This window comes from Emydura macquarii, unplaced genomic scaffold (assembly GCF_026122565.2).
Source record: "Emydura macquarii macquarii isolate MOO-44397 ecotype Brisbane River unplaced genomic scaffold, CSIRO-AGI_Emac_v2 contig_3671, whole genome shotgun sequence".
Lineage (NCBI taxonomy): Eukaryota > Metazoa > Chordata > Testudines > Chelidae > Emydura > Emydura macquarii.
Genome location: NW_027133808.1, coordinates 4,188,258 through 4,205,193, shown reverse-complemented (window position 1 = coordinate 4,205,193; position 16,936 = coordinate 4,188,258). Strand labels below are relative to the sequence as shown.

General features: G+C 39.3%; 1 protein-coding gene across 5 annotated transcripts in view; it reads right to left on the bottom strand.

The window, feature by feature from the left end:
* METTL21C (methyltransferase 21C, AARS1 lysine) overlaps positions 1 to 16,936 on the bottom strand; it is a 38,896-nt gene that overhangs the window by 7,504 nt on the left and 14,456 nt on the right. Inside the window, exons 1-2 of one of the 5 annotated variants that reach the window (XM_067536904.1) lie at positions 5,786 to 5,837; positions 1,103 to 1,157 (exon numbers count right to left, since the gene is read on the bottom strand). The exons of 1 other annotated variant lie outside the window; for it this stretch is intronic. The gene's annotated coding sequence lies outside the window, so the exon portion shown is untranslated. Of the gene's footprint in view, positions 1 to 1,102; positions 1,184 to 5,785; positions 5,856 to 16,936 lie in introns of those variants that run through there. 3 more of the 5 variants (XM_067536905.1, XM_067536908.1, XM_067536903.1) reach the window with 3 other exon arrangements.

The following is a 16,936-nucleotide window of genomic DNA, read 5'->3' as shown; positions in this document are numbered from 1 at the left end:
AGGGGAAGTGGTTTTGTACTGATTCAGAAGGAGGAGTGCTATCAAGGGAATCACTTCCTGCAGAACCTCCGTTGTCCTTGGAGGTCTCCCATCCATCTAGCTACTAATTAGGTCGGAGCCTGCACCACTTACAAGTTCTACTGTTATACAATCACAGTCAGAGGTGGTGTGATGCAAACTTTGCCATGATTACACTACTTCAGTTTAGAAGCTTTCCTTTCCTGATGCATGCATGTGTGTATATTCACATTCTTAGCATCCTCAAGCCACTCTGAAAGTATCCTGACTTCCAGTACAGTAATGGGCCCCCTGTAATCTCACTCACTTCAGAAAATTACTCTTTCATTGGACAGGAGCTAGTTTCAAAAAATGTTCTTGTCACGTATCTATAGCCAGAATAAGACTAATATTATCTGTAGTTATGTTTGCTGACATAGAAGTAATCACATCTCATGCTTTCAGGCATCAACTGATTGCTACAGAGGCCATGATGGAGTATTAGCTTTCACGTTGCACAAGTGACTACGTGTGTAATTGGGAGGGACGAGGGATACAACTTGCTTCCCTCTAAAGCATATGCAAGTGGCCACTGCTGCTGGAAGCAACCAATTTGCAGGCCCAGTGTCCTGAATAGTATTGCAAATCCAGTGTTCTGACCAATTGCATGTGGAATTAGACAAGCAACTACATTTTTATATACTTTGGTGGTGCTTTGGAACATAAAATCTGCTGCACCTAAATGAAAGCCTGAGCCTATTGAAGCCAATGGAAATTTTGCCAGTGACTTCAATTGGAGCAGGAGTAAGCTCTGAGAGTACAAAAACCAAGCAGGCCTGGTGGAATGGTCATCTAAATATGGTAAGTATATAGATAATATAATTGGGTGTTTAGATTCAGTCAGCCCAGCATTGCTATATATATATATATCTTTGCTATATTCATTGCCTACAGGTTACTGCAACAGGCCAAAATTCCAGCTGGACCATGTTGCACCAGTGAAAAATCACACAATAATTAATGAATACATTTCTAGACTACATCTCATCTATGGCTGATCAAATCTTTAGACTGTGGCTAGTAACTCATTGTAAGAGAGTCTTACATTGCAATTCTCAGTCTGAGTAATAAGGTTTTGTATCTTTTTGTTTATGTATCACCTGCAAAGTAAAAAAATGAAAAGTTTAGAAAAACCCCAGGAAAAAGCAGCCTAATATACTTCCATAAATTGTGATGATTGCGTTTTATGTACTGAAAAGAGTGGTCAGTTATTTTTACCTTGGTACAGATTACACAAAGGATTTGGTTTTATAATTTTCAGAGATGCAAGTATTTTAGTAGCATAGATTTAATAATGCACAATAATTAGGTTTTAAAAAACCACTATTCCATGATTGTGCCCGAGATTTTAAACAGAAGAAAGACCGACACAACACACACACTAGTTATAGAAAGTGTAAGTCTAAGCTCATTTGCAAATATGTAGTATGGTGTTAATATTAAGTACCTTGTTTGCCGTGTGGCTGCTTTGGGAGATTTTCAGAATTTTGTGCATGTTAAATTCCAATCTGACTGCTGCATTAATGTAGAGTGTGCATTTATGTTACTTGCCTTGTATGTGTTTTGTTTTTGGTTTTCTTTACAAAAAGAATAAGTAGTCAAGAACAGAAGAGGCACCAATGTCTTTTCCTAATTCTGAAGTCATTAGCGCTTTCAAGTTTGTGTCTCTTTGATACTGTGCCTTTAAACTGTAAGACTGAGATGACTTGCATTAGTATCGTGCACAAGAACGGCCATACTGGGTCAGACCAATGCACCATCTAGCCGTATCCTGTCTTCCGACAATGGCCAGTACCAGGTGTTTCAGAGGGAATTAATAGAAAAGGTAATCATCAAGTGATCCATCCCATTGGCCATTCCCAGCCTCTGGCAAATAGCAATCCCTGCCTATCCTGGCTAATAGCCTTTGATGGACCTATCCTCCATGAACTTAGCTAGTTCTTTTTTGAACCACCTTATAGTCTTGACCTTCACAACATCCTCTGGTAAGGAGTTTCACAGGTTGACTATGCATTGTATAAAGAAATATTTCCTTTTGTTTGTTTTAAACCTGATGCCTATTAATTTCATTTGGTGACCCCTAGTTCTTGTGTTATGAGAAGAAGTAAATAACACTTCCTTAGTTACTTTCTCCACACCAGTCATGATTTTATACACCTCTATCATATCCCCACTTAGTCATCTCTTTTCCAAGCTGAAAAGTCCCAGTCTTACTAATTTCTTCTGATATAGAAGCTGTTCCATACCCCTAATCATTTTTGTTGTCCTTTTCTATACCTTTTCCAATTCCAATACATCTTCTTTTTGAGATGGAGCAACCAGATCTGCCCACATAAAGAGGCAATACAATATTTTCTGTATTATTACCTATCCCTTTCCTAATGATTCCCAACATTCTGTTAGCTTTTTTGACTGCTGCTGTGCATTGAGTAGATGTTTTCAGAAAACTATTCACAATGACTCCAGGATCTCTATCTTGAGTGGTAACTGCTAATTTAGACTCCATCATTTTATATGTATAGTTGGGATTATGTTTTCCAATGTATATTACTTTGCATTTATCAACATTGAATTTCATCTATCATATTGTTGCCCACTCACCCAGTTTTGTGAGATCTCTTTGTAACTCTTCGCAGTCTGCTTTGGACTTAACTGTCTTGAGTCATCTGAATTGTATCATCTGCAAACTTTGCCACATCACTGTTTACCCCATTTTCCAGATCATTTATGAATATGTTGAACAGTACTGGTCCCAGTACAGACCCCTGAAGGACACCACTAAATACCTCTCTCCATTCTGAAAACTGACCATTTATTCCTACCCTTTCATTCCTATCTTTTAACCAGTTACTGATCCAGGAGAGAACCTTCCCTCTTATGCCATGACAGCTTAGTTTACTTAAGAGCCTTTGATGAGGGACTGTGTCAAAGGCTTTCTGAAAATTTAAGTACACTGTATCCAGTGGATCACCTTTGTCCACATGCTTGTTGATCCCCTCAAAGAATTCTAGTAGATTGGTGAGGCATGATTTCCCTTGACAAAAACTATGTTGAGTCTTCACCAACAAATCGTGTTCATCCATGTGTCTGATAATTCTGTTCTTTACTATAGTTTCAACCAATTTGTCTGGTCAGACCTGCCGACAGCAATTCCGGCCCCAGGACTGAAAAGTCAATAGCCCCCCTACAAAGGGATGGCTGATGTTTGTTTGACCATGGGCAGTAGGTAAAGCTTCCCCTGGGGGATTGTAGCTTGCTGTCCCACCTCTTCTGCCCATGGCCCCACCCACACTCCACCTCTATTCTGCCCCAGGCCCTGCTTCACTCCGCCCCAGGCCCAACTCCTGCTTGGCCCCCCCACTCGCTGCTTGTTGCATCCCTACTCTGCCCCACTACTTGGCCCTCCTACTCTCTTCCACAGCCTCCTTCCCCTGAGGTGGCAAGTGATGGCGGGGGAGCTGAGCGAGGAGGAGGGATATGGAGAGCAGGGGCAGGGGGGTTGGCACACAGGGAAGAAGAGGAAGGATGCACAGGATGAGCAACGGCCGGAGGGTTGAACAGGGAGGAGGGATGTGGTAGTGGGGAAGGGAAATGTGGAAAAGAGGAGGGGGGGAATTTCCAGGATCACCTTTGGAGCCATTTTTAAAAATTGGCATCACATTAGCTACGCTCCAGTCATCTGGTACAGAAGCTGATTTAAATGGTAGGTTACATGCCACAGTTAGTAGTTCTCCAATTTCACATTTGGGTTCCTTCAGAATTCTTGGGTGGATACCATGTGGTCCTGGTGACTTATTCCTGTTTAATTTATCAGTTTGTTCCAACATCTCCTCTAAGAACACCTCAATCTGGGACAGTTCCTCCGATTTATCACCTAAAAAAGAGTGGCTCTGGCTCTCCCTCCTATCACCTAAAAAAGAATGCCTCTCCCTCCTATCCTCAGCAATGAAAACTGATGCAAATAATTCATTTAGTTTCTTCGCAATAGCTTTATCTTGCTTGAGTGCTTCTAAAACTCAATTGTCCAGTGGCCCCACTGGTTGTTTAGCAGGCTTCCTGCTTCTGATGTACTTTTAAAAAATTTTGCTGTTGAGATTTTGGCTAGCTGTTCTTCAAATTCTTTTTTGGCCTTCCTAATTAGATTTTCACACTTCACTTGCTAGAGTTTATGCTCCTTTCTATTTTCCTTAGTAGGATTTAACTTCCACTTTTTAAAGGATGCATTTTTGCCTCTAACTGCTTCTTTTACATAATATATGTATTTGAATGTGCAGTTTAATGATCACATTGAAATACATGCAGTTTGTTGGTGCAAATTCCCCAACACCCATTAGTACAGCTGGTCAAAAAACTGTCCCATGGGAAATTTTCAGAGTCTGAAATTTTGTTTCTTCCTGAATAAAAAAAAAAAAAAGTGAAATCTGAGATTTTTTTACTAAATAAAATATTCTGAAATATATAATTTCAGTTGTATCATTTTGATTTTCATCATGATATAAAATATAATGTAACAGATGTTGAACAATAAAGTTGAAATGAAATGTTAATTTCATGTACAAAATTTCAATACAATTGAAGAGTTTCTGTGAAATGTTCTGATTTCATCCAATCAGTGCTTTCAGATGGGAAACAGTTGCATCACAAATTTTTGACCAGCTCTACACATTGCTATCTGGACTACTTTGCAAAGTGATCAGTTAGGCAAATGAACACTTAAACTCAAGTCTTGTAGGTCTGAAGTGTTTAAAAGTCTATTTATCATTGAGTAAATTTACAAAAATTACAATTGGGATTGAGAGATTTCAGGCTAGAGTATAATTATTCTGGTGGGGAGAGGAAGTCTTATATGGAGTTATAATGGAAGTACCTGCTTTACCGCATCTAGCATCACTACTGTGACACTAACATACAGAAGAAGCTAAAGGGGGGATATTTGTGAGGTGAATATATCTTAAGGTAACAGTTTGTTCTCAGTACAGCTTTTGCCTGTAAATTTTTCATTTAAAAGTCCTGTTCACACAAATTAAGGGGGAAAGAGTTGTTCAAATCTATTTATTTAACAAAATGAAAAAACAGATAAAAGATTATTGTGTAGGTTAATGAGCAACATGGTGTTGATCTGTGTTCAGTTGTGAACACAACCCTTCCTTGAATTTTTTTTTTTTTTTTTTTTTAAATCTGAAACTTTTGTGCATGAATCTGTAGCCAGAGTGTCTTAGGTCTGCATTTGGTCAGTCAAAAGCCATTTCCAGTTGCACTTACAGAAATGCAACTACGTTATTTATTATTCCTTGAACATGTAGCTCTTTCTGAACACAGGTAAGAACATTAGTTGTTAAATGCCCATGCAATTAAATCAAGCTCTCTTACATTAAATAATAAATAATGTTCTTGGAGAGATCTAGTCCCAAATAAATGCTGGGAGAATTTATTTTTATGATAGACCTCCTAGTTGATACTTGAGTACATTGGGAAAAAACATTGCTTGAAAATGACTTGCCATCATTGCTGAGGCAGTCATACACTGCATCATTTCATGCAGTGAAACAATGCTACGTTTGTCAGTAGCTGAGTGAACTTAATTCCTCTGGCCAGTGATAACTCAGACAATTCCAAATTTAAGAAGGCATTAGATAAATAAATGTAACATGTTTCTTGTTAGTTGCTATCATAGGAGTATTTAGTTGCATTCCAAATAATGTTAGTTGAAGAATAATTGTATCATTACCTTCTTTAGCAAAGTGAGTTTGAAGTTTTCTGTGCATCTTCTCAGACCCCCCTGAGGTTTTTATACAGACATACACCTCGGAGGATTAATTGTCTGTTCACAAAGTCCAGCCAGTAGGAGTGCAGTCTATTTAGGGTAGCATTACCAAACAGCACTTGAAGAACTTATTGTGTTACACTAAAATTTTTCACATACACAAAACAAAATAAAAACCACTATCAACCTTGGGAGTTCTGAAAATGTACCTACATCAAAAACTGAATCAGTCTCGTCAAGTTCTGCTGATACCTTATTTGTGTGTTTTAATTTTTACAAATTTGAAATGATTCCAGATCTTAATAACATTGTATGCAACCGTCCTGGCCCAAACAAATAGCCTAACATGGTCTAACTAGTACACAAATAACATGGGCAGCCACTTGGCAGCAGACCAAACAGAAAGGGAGAAGATCACATGGCACTAAAGATCCTGCTTCCAGGAAAAGGTTAAGTCTTACGGTCCCTCTGAGAAGATATTACAGCTGGAAGAGTTGTGGGGCTTGCCCCTTCTTCCCTCCTCCCACCGTTTCTGGGAGCCCCGAGGTAAAAGGTCGAGGAAATCTGGCAGCCCTTTCTGCCAGAATCCTTTAACTTGCCAATAGATTCTGTAGGACGGGTATAATTTTTTATTAAAGGGACAATTTAAACTTGAAAATCACATTAGTCTGATCTGGCACCTACTCAAATTACAAACTACCCTTAAGATGACTACAAATGAAGGAAATAAGCAAAAATAGATACTGCCTTCTTATTTTGAGAATGTGAGTACTCCACATATATTGCCAGTTTCGCTATTGAAAAGACCTTTTTAAAAATTGAAGCGGGACCAGACAACTCTTTATCAAAGGCACTTCAGAGGACTTTTTGTTTTTTAAATTCAGGATAATATTTAAGGGTGCATAATTGGATGCTTTTCAAATTAGAGGTATAACAAAGATAGGAAACATGTAGACTTAAAAAGTTGAACTCCAGTAATGTATAAATGTTCACATGTCTGAATATGTAGCAACATTTTGACTCTATTAGGTACTGCTCCTTTAAAGAATTTGGGAAGAAAAGTGTATATCCATCCTCCTACTTTATCTCCATCCCTTCTTTTTCATTTATCTCATGCATTTCACACATTAACCAGGAGGTGTCCTCAGTATTCACACCAAATATTAAGTATATCAACGGAGAGAGAGCATGGGTGAGGTAATACCTTTGGTTGGACCAACTGCTGTTGGTGAGAGAGATAAGCTTTTGAGCCCCACAGAGCTCTTCTTTAGGTCTGAGAAAGGTAGTCCAGCATCAGAGCAAAATGCAAGGTGGAACAGATTGTTTAGCATAAGTAGTTAGTACATATTGTAAGGGACCATTCCAGGTAGAGTGGCCAGACATGAAGAAGGGCTCTGTGTGGCTTGAAAGCCTGTCTCTCTCACCAACAGAAGATGGTCCAATAAAAGATATTACCTCACCCACCTTATCTCTCTAATAACGTGAGACCAACATGGCTACAACTACACTGCATACAAGTATATCAACTATGATATTAGAAGATTTCTTTCTCTCTCTCAAAAAAAAGAAGCAGCAGCAATATATATTTGAGGAGGATGTGTGGGCTATTCCTATGATGCATAGGAGCAGATATTAAGACACCAGTATATTGATCGAGCTTCCACTGACTGTTTTAAAAGCTGCTGCATCTTTTTCCAAACTATTTACAGACCACCTGACTTTACTTAAGTTTTGTCATGTCAACAATAAGCTGTTCCAGAGCCGCTTTGTAGTCATAACTAGAAAGCAGCATATGCCGGGTTCACTGCTGTACTACTCATTCTCAGATATAAACACTGGGGGTTTTTTATGATGATTTTTAACATATGAAACGAATGTGAGATCTGTTAGACTGAAATTCTATGCAGATTTGTAGACTCTGCGCATCAGTATGGTATCTGGTTGCCTAGAATTGCCTCTGAAGGGAAGGGTGGAACTGTACTCATTTGGGATTATATTCAAGTAGGTGAAATCACCAGGTAATGTTTTTGGGAACGTTCCTGCATTGGCAAAAGGACAGACCATCTTTTGTATGGATTACCACTGTAACTTCCAAAGTGAAGGGGCTCTCTACTTAAAAAAAAAAAAAAAAAAAACCTCCCTATTATTTATAAAGCTGGAGTTTCAGCTAATCTCAGCTGTGGGTTATGCATCGGGACAGAAGATGGTCCTTCAAGTAGGCAGATTCAAGGCTGCTTAGGGCTTTGTAGCTTGAAAGAAAGACATTAATTGGAGTTGGGGGAGGAGATGACTGTAACTGATAATACCGTTAATATTCACTGTTTAAGTTCTGACAATGGGCTTGATGCCTTATGTGACTTATCTAGCCTATGATTAGGAAAATAATGAGCTGAGCTGAATCAACACAACCAGATACCTTAATGTAAGAGCTGAGTGAAAAATGAATCACCAGTTTACTCAAATTTGGCTTCTTTTTGCGTGAAGTGGTTCTGATCGTCTCAAATTCAGTCATGGTTCAAATTTATTTTCCTCATCATTTCTGCAAGTAATTCTTGTTCGGTAGTCCATCCACAAGCACTTATCTGCAAATGTTCTGACTGGACACGTAGTTCCCATAGGGTGAAATTCACCCTTGTGCAGAGGGTCAGCCCAAGTCCCACTTAAGCACTTAAATAGGTCTTAAGTTGTGCCATATGCCTTGTTCACAGGCCCTCTGGAGAGGGTTGAAGTTCACCCATCAGCTGAATTTCAGTTCCCTAAGCCTAATTGTTAAAATTAGGTTTCCTGGGCAAATATTTGCAGTTATAATCTAAACATTCAATTCTGCAAAAAATCAATGTTTTTTTAAGAACTGCTATTTCTGTGAACATTCCTGGGCATAAACTCATTTGCTAGACTGTGGAAAGCAAAACAACTGATTGGAAACACAGTTGAGGCAAATTTGTTAAATATTCCAACAAATTTCCCAGCTCTGGCTATGGACCAAATAATGGTGTGACACTCTAGTGTACTATTCCATTTGTACCAGTGTCACGCTGGGGGGAAAAATAGATTATCCTAAACTCTGTGCCTGCCAATATGCCCAGGGCAGATGCCACCATGATGGACTGCATCTCAAAAGGTAGCCCCAGAGTAGAATGGGGCAAATTTCATCCATTATAGATCAGATAGCAAGTCAAGGTTGTCCCCCAGTTGAAACGTGTCAGAGATGGTGATGATGGCAGTCCATGTCTGCCCTCTACCCAGGGCAGCACCGGGGAACTTCTGTCTGCCCTCCACCCAGAATCCCCACACCAGGGGACTTTTTCCCTGGATGGAAGTTGGGGGTACAAACACTTGGTGTGGCTGGAGGTCTTGGGTCCCCTCTTGGATGATTGAGGAGAGGAGGTGTCATGTCTCCTGCTCTGGAGTAGACTGTCTTCTTGGCTGCTGTAGGGCTGTATTGGTCCTCTCCTTTCCTGGGCAACTGCTTCTCTTCCTGATTGCAGAAGGTACTGTGGTGCTCCAGAGCATCAGGCAGTCCTCTACTACATCAGCAGCTCCTTGGCCATGTTCTTATTAACACCTGCACCAGTGACTCTGCTGCCTGCTCCCTCTGGTGGTGGAGCAGCTGCCTGAAGTGAACCAAGGCTGTCATGCCCCACTGACAGTCAACAACACTGAATACAGATAAAGTTGGAAGGAATCCATTTTTACCAGTAAAATGTCGATTTCACTGTACAGGCACTAATTGAAATTTACTGATAGGCAAAATCGGAAAAATGCTGCTTGTGAATTTGTTACAATTTGATTTAAAGATACTTACTTGGTATATTTTGACATCCAATGCTGACCGGTTTGTGTTTTAATGATTATAAAGCTTTAACTTTTTGAAACTCAACGTTATCTAATTGTCTGAACTCTCCTGAAATTTCCCACGATTGGGAAAATTTAAAACAATAAAAAATGGGGGGTTAATGCTTTAAAATAAACATGGATATCTGTTTAAATTTTTTTTTTTTTAAATTTAATTCTGCCAAGCCTAAATATATGCATTGCTGGCTCTGATTGGCCAGTGGCAGCACTGAGGGGTGGGGTAGGATGGTGTGCGGCTCAGAGAGGTACCAATATGGTATAAGGACACGTGTCATCCAACTAAACCCACCATTTATGTTTACAATTCTTTGTCCTCCTTCCAACTCAATCTCCTATAACAGGTGACCTCCTTGGTGAGGCGATATGGATGTGGTTTCTTTGGGAGCCCATCAATGCTGCTCCTTCAACTTCACTGGAGGTCCCTTTGAGTACAGTTTCAGTAGGAGCGCCTTAGGCTGAACCCTGGCCCTGGAGCTGAAAGGGTCTGTATCTGATACTAGTATCCAGTGTCATTCAATCTGCAAATATTTTTGTATGTTAGGTAATAAAATACATGTCACAGGAGTAAAGTGCTTTGAGAACTTGGCCTACATCATATTTTACATAAATAACCACCTCATCAGTCTTGTCTACATATAACAACATTGGCTCGTCCATGTTAATCTAAGCAACCAGGCAGAGATTTGAAGATACCCCTAAAAGAAACCTTCCTACTCTTGTTGCTATGTAATTTCTAACAGCACTCTTATAAATGACAATTGATATTTACTGTGCTTTCCTGATGTCATAGAATAGCCAGGAATTACCTTCAGACTGGTCCATAGGAAATTACTGTAAGAGAGTTTATTTGCTTGCTTAGATTTATATCCAAACAAGTTCTCCCTGCTATCTGAGAGTGTGCAGTGTAAAAAAAACATTGCCAAGACCGCCATCAATCTTTAGAAATTGCTTTCATTTTAGTCTTGTTTAATTATGTTTTCATGTTGCCATGTTAACTTAATTAGTGCATAAAATGCAGCTGTGTGCTATCCAAAGAGGGAATACAGTGGAGTATGAACAAATAAGCAGTTGCTCTAAATTATTCTTTATCGTTAGTTGTATTACTGTCGTGCACAAGGCCTACATGTTGAGCGAAGGAAGAGAGCAGGTTGATAAATATTTCAGCCTTTGTGCTACTAGTAGGAGGAGCTCTTTAGCATGCTTCAGCAGCAGCTGCTGTTTTTCTTTAATCACTTGTTGTGCATTTAATGGCTATATAGTATTCGATTTGGAATAAAAACCCTGCAGGCTTTTGGGGCTTACCAAGGTTGCTGTTTGGGAAACCAGAGCTAGATCACCTGCACTCAATGCAGAAACCAGTATTGTGGAAAAAGGTAGCTTTAACCTACCTTTCTAATCCTATAATCCTCAAACCATCTTCTGTGGTTTAAGATGCTCTAAATTATCCTGGGGAGATTGGTTCCTAGGGACAGCTAGAGCTTGCTAGAGTGCATTTGCACTCTAGCTCTGCTTTTCTTTCAGTGTGCCCCCACCCAGTTACACCTCCATGTCTGAGAGATCCAGTTTTGTGCCACCAAAACATCAGAGCAATGGGAACTGAGCCAGAATGTGGCCTTCAGGGTTTTGAGCAAGACCTGTATTCATGTGTATTTGGGCAGCGATCCCAGAAGCATTACTGAAACAAATACTGTGTATTATAAAATGAGACAGGTTATTACTCTATTCATTTCCTCGTTCCCCCTCTCCCCCAGTTCATATGTTTCCAGCACAAACTCCCTCTCCTGTTGGCCCCTTGGCATGGCATGGCATGTGAATTGCACCATCTTGGACCACTTTACATTTACATACACACACTGTGGGCCAAAATCAAAAGTGATGTATAAGTGCAAAGAGGATAAGATACATGTTAGTGTGTGGGTGAGAGTCAGTGAATTTGAGGCATCCCAAGTTGATTTAACATGTATATTGTGAGAGGCCAGACTTCATGTGAGCTTAAACTCTCTTGACTTAGACTTTTTAGATCACCTGTGAACTTGATTTTTTGTCCTCATGTACACAGTATTATCAGAGGAAATGGACACATGGTGGTTTGCAGCTGAATTCCTATTAGTTTGTTATAACCACACTTTTTGGTTCCTTCTGTAAATGATTAAGATGCAGGATCTAGCTAGCTCGAGATTTTTGTGTGATTAACTTTTTAAAATCTGAAGCTATTCTGTTCAAGTAATGTATTTGGTTTGATTTGCTTTGTTCTTAGTCTTTCCCCCTTCCTACTCTGTACATGCATGGGTTTTCTTTATATATATATTTGTGCCTTCTCCTTGCCAACAGCTTTGCCTTCATAGGCTTGTCCTGTGTAGAAATGCTGCTCCTTAATATCCTAAGATATTAAGAAATATCTTAACAAAGATCTGAGTCTTATATGTAGATGTGAACATAGTTAGGTTTGGGTAGAGTCTGAACTCTACATAATGTGTTCCATATCCTGCCCTAGGGTATTATATTACCTTACATTTTTACCAGTTTTATTTCTCAGCTCATTACTTTAAAGAAATCTCAATCTGCTAGTTTTTCCTTTGGCAAGGAAAAAGATCATGAACTAACCCTAAGGAGCCTATTACAGAGCTAAGGTTAATTTGCTGAACTGGAAATTTTATTACTGTACCTCATTATATCTGAGACTAGTTATGATGTACAGAGATGAAGGAAACTGATCTAAATCTTAAAGGATCACTCCATTCACCAGCATCAGCTAACTAATTTGATCTACAATTCATGCCACATTGAAGGCTAGGATGTAGATTGGAATAGTTTTTTTAAATAGTTTTTTTTATTAGGATATTCAGTAAAATATTCTCAATAAGAGTTAGTATTCACTTAGGACTAAATTCTGCAATTCTTACTCAGTCAAAGCTCCTGAAGTCAAATGAGAGTTTTGCTGTGGTAAGGGGAGATCCAAGAAGTGAGTAGAAAATGCACATTTAAAAAAAACCAAAAGGAGACAGAGATTATTATCTTTTGGAAATGGTCAATGTGCTATTTTAATTACTGCATGGTGCTCAGATACCTCAGAAATACCTGTGGTAAACAGATACAAAGGAGTAGTTTATGAGTATAAGATGCCATCAAGTTAAATGTACATTAGTAATAACAGCATCCCGGTAGAGAATATTGGGTAATCCAGCATTACAACAATAGCAATATCTAAATTATATCTGGTGTTCTGAGTATTGCCTCTTACTCTGTCCTTCTCTGTGCAATAACTCTGGGTGGATGGTTTGTGAACTCTGATATACAGTAGCACTGAGTTGTGATATGTGGCAAACCAGCTGTCTTCCTTGATGTGAGCAGCATGCCTGAGAGAAAAAGCGTCCGGTGTATTGACCTATTCAGGCCTTTGAACATATTTAAAGACGAGTGATCAGATCTGGTAGTACTGCATTGGGGAACTGTTTGTTTGTAGAATTATTATTTGTACACTTTCCCTAGGACACTGTGTGCTGTTATGCTGGCTAGTTTGTAGTTTGTCTCTTTCTGTTCTTAGACCCACACTGAAATGTGCTACTATTGAAATGTGCTGGTATGAGCTATGTTCTTGCTGTTCTGTGCAGAAAGGTCTGTTGGAACTCATTTGGTGGCCACAATACAATGTTTTCCCATGCCATAATTCACTCACAATTTTGGAAGTATGGCAGAGAGGGTAATAACCTTATTTTGAGTTTTATCTGATCTATAGACATAATTTATTCCTTATTATGAATAACTAGTATCAGTATTGCCAGCCACAATCATTCAAAATTCATGAGTCAGGCCTCAAAAAATCTTAAAAATCCCATGATTTTTAAGCTAAAAACCAGTGTATTTTGATTTCTTTTTATTTGCCTGTGCATTTCTAAGCCTCTAGGATGCACTTCGATCATATTTTCAAGGTCCTCTCTGCAATAATGAGGGCCAGAAACTCCCCCCCCACACCCAAAATGAAAGCTGAGACTCTCCTGTTGTCCTCTGTTCCCAGCTCTGGAACCTTCAAGAATCCCACCAAATATTGAAAACACGATAAAGCTGCAAGAGTTGGCAGCACTGTAATAATCTGTCTGAGCTAAATGCCAGGTATCCAGTGTCTTGCTCTGAGATACCAGTGAAAAAAAAGGAGTTTCAGGGGGATTGGAAATAAAGATGAGGATGGGGGGAAATTAATTTCACTGTTGTTGCACCTAGGAGTTTCTTTGAGACTACTTGTTGAAGACTCAATTGTGGAAGAAACAGTAAGGGCCCAGTTCTGCCCACTGCCCTTAATGTAACAATCACAGTACCATAGCAATTATTTCTTCAATGTAATGGGAAAAATTGCTTTACATTGCATAAATTCTGAACAGTTAGCTGCAGTTCAGCTAGCATAGGTGAGTCATGTACTTTGTATAGTCAGTGCATCAGCAAAAACTGTCTAAATCTGATCTAGCTTATAAAAAAATTAGGTTGTGGATCAGTTAACAGACTAGATTATATTAAATGGAGGAAATAGCCAAAGTTTTCTTTGATGAAGCCCCAAGTTTTTTACAGAAGTTATATCCATGCTGTGCCTTTTTTGTTTAAACACATAAGTGATTTGTGTGCACCATTCAGAGCAAGAGGTGTATCTTTTTACCACAGGTATTTCTGAGGTATCTGAGCACCATGCAGTAATTAAAATAGCACGTTGACTATTTCCAAAAGATAATAATCTCAGTCTCCTTTTGGTCACTGTATGCAGGTCAGATTGGCGTGAGATGCCCCTAATCATGGGAAGGCCTTATTTTAGAACTGAACATGGACAGTATTAGGCCAGGTCTACACTATAAACTTACATCGGTATAACTACATTGCTCAGGAGGGTGAAAAATCCACACCCCTGAGTGACACAGTTATACCAACTTAACCTCAGGTGTAGAGAGCGCTATGTTGACGCAGGAAAGCTTCTCCCATCGACATAGCAACTACCTCTCGCAGAGGTGGATTAACTCTGCCAATGGGAGAAGATCTCCATAGTATCATTTTCACTGGAGTGCTATAGGGGTGCAGCAGCAGCGTTTTAAGTGTAGACCTGCCCTTTGACTCTGCTCATCTCCTATAGACAGAATCTTGCTCCTTTGCTCCCTACACCTATGAATTTTTTCCTCTTCAATCATATCCAGGGAAGAGGATAGTCTCCCTCAGTTGCCTGTTCAAGGAAAAGGAAGACAGTGAAAAGTAAGGATCACATGCTAATGAATAGTGTAAGTCTAGTTATCTGTGTAGAGACAGGACTGCATAGCACTCTTGCAGCAGACTCCTGAAAGTAACTGTAAAGTTATTTGCAATATTTTTGACCTTTAGTCAGCCAGACTTTGCAATGTCAGATTTACACCAGGGATGAACAAAGAAACAAGACATACTACTGGGGCTTAAGTTAAAATCCTGTGAGCAATGCCTAAAAGTTTCCTGATTCTATGCCAGTTTTGTAGGCAAGAGGCTATGAATGGATCGCTCATGCCCAACAAAGGCAATCCCTTTTTCAGGCACATTGTTAGTAACGGAATTTGACGGAGTAATCCTATGTTCTTCTGTGGAATACTCCATGAGGCCGGAGTGTCACGTATAGTACTGCCATTTCGCAGTCCTATATCTAAGAAACAGTAAGGCTGTGACATATACAGACAAAAGTAAAGAAATTGAATATTAACATTCGGACCATAGTCATCCTCTTGAGCCAACTGTGCACTAAAGGTTGATTGCTCCATGAGACTTATACAGAAAGTGAAGAGAACATGGGGGATGAGAATGGAGTGGAATCTGAGTCTGCAATCCTCGATGCAATCCTTCTACAACCCACCACCCCACTCACCTTTTAAATAAAATTAAAAATAAAAATAAAATAAAAGCAAATAACATTCTTACGGTAAAGGATATAGTTCTTTCCCAAAAGCTCAGTATGTAAGGGATTCTCTGCCAACTAACGTTGGTGCTTCTGTGAATCTTAGCACAATGAACACCTTTGCTCTTCCCTAAATTTCAATAACTATTGAGATTTGGATTCATTAAAATGAGTAGAATACAAAGGCAATTTTCTGTTCTTGATATTCTGGACTAATGAAAGGTGATTTGAGGAGTTTTAATGTTTCTTCCTAACTAGTTTGCACTACAGTCTGCTTTCTTTATTTTCTTCTAGCTCTTCTTTGGAATCATTTCAGTCATGGAGCCACATTTTGCTTTGAGTCATGCTTGGTGAGTGAGATTGGATGACTGTTAACAGAGCCAAATTTGGCCCATTTTGCTAAATAATTATTAGAGGGACTCAGGTTTTGGTCAAACTTGTCTGAAAAGACAAAAATACATCTGAATGTCACTGTCTGATTGTGTGTGCTGCTAATTTAAAACTTCCATCTCAGAAACAGTTGAGATAGGACTCTGTGCTGTCAAATAACAGGTTTACCCAAGCCAATCTGGGTATCCTTTTTACTATCCTGTCTTCCTCACATGATCTAACAATGGCAAGCTTTCATCATTTCAGTGGAGATATTTCTTTTTATCCATGTTATTTTTAATCTGATATGGAATGGCGACATGGTGTTCATAGCTTATGGAAAGTGAGTCTATTATCCTTACAGCTGCTTAGATGGTAAAAGAAGAGATCAGAAGTAATTAAATTACAGCCTTAGAATGGAAATATGTACGTAGAAGCAAAACAGTCCTAAGGACTTCATTATATCTTCTCCAAGTGAATGTCTTTGAAATGGAATGTGTAAACTATGGAGTAATTATTGTAAGCAACACTTAATTACGCAGACATTTTCAGGTTTTTTTCCTCCTTTTGGGAATGCTTTGCAGCTCTGATTGAGTCTGCCAGGTCACCATTATTTTCCCCAGTTTTGTGTCTCTGCTTTTGAGGCTCCAGGTCATGCAACCATCCTTACCATGAAAGAGGAGAGGTTCAGATTCCCCGTGCTCCCTGCTGCTGCTCCTCCTTTAATAGACAGTATGGCTATGCACAGACACTGAGGCTCATGTTCACCTCAGCTGGCCATCCGAACTAGCTTAGGTACCTCCAAGCATAAAAGTTGATTATGAACCTTGAGACTATTGGTGCATATATGTATTTCTGTATAAGCCCAAGCTGTCATGTCACAGCATGAGGTTGGAAATGCTAAGCACAGCCAACATCTGGGTTCTGAGAAGTGTATGGAAAGAGCCTAAGATATATGAATGCTACTATCAAAGACAAGGTATCCAATGAAATCTGTGGAT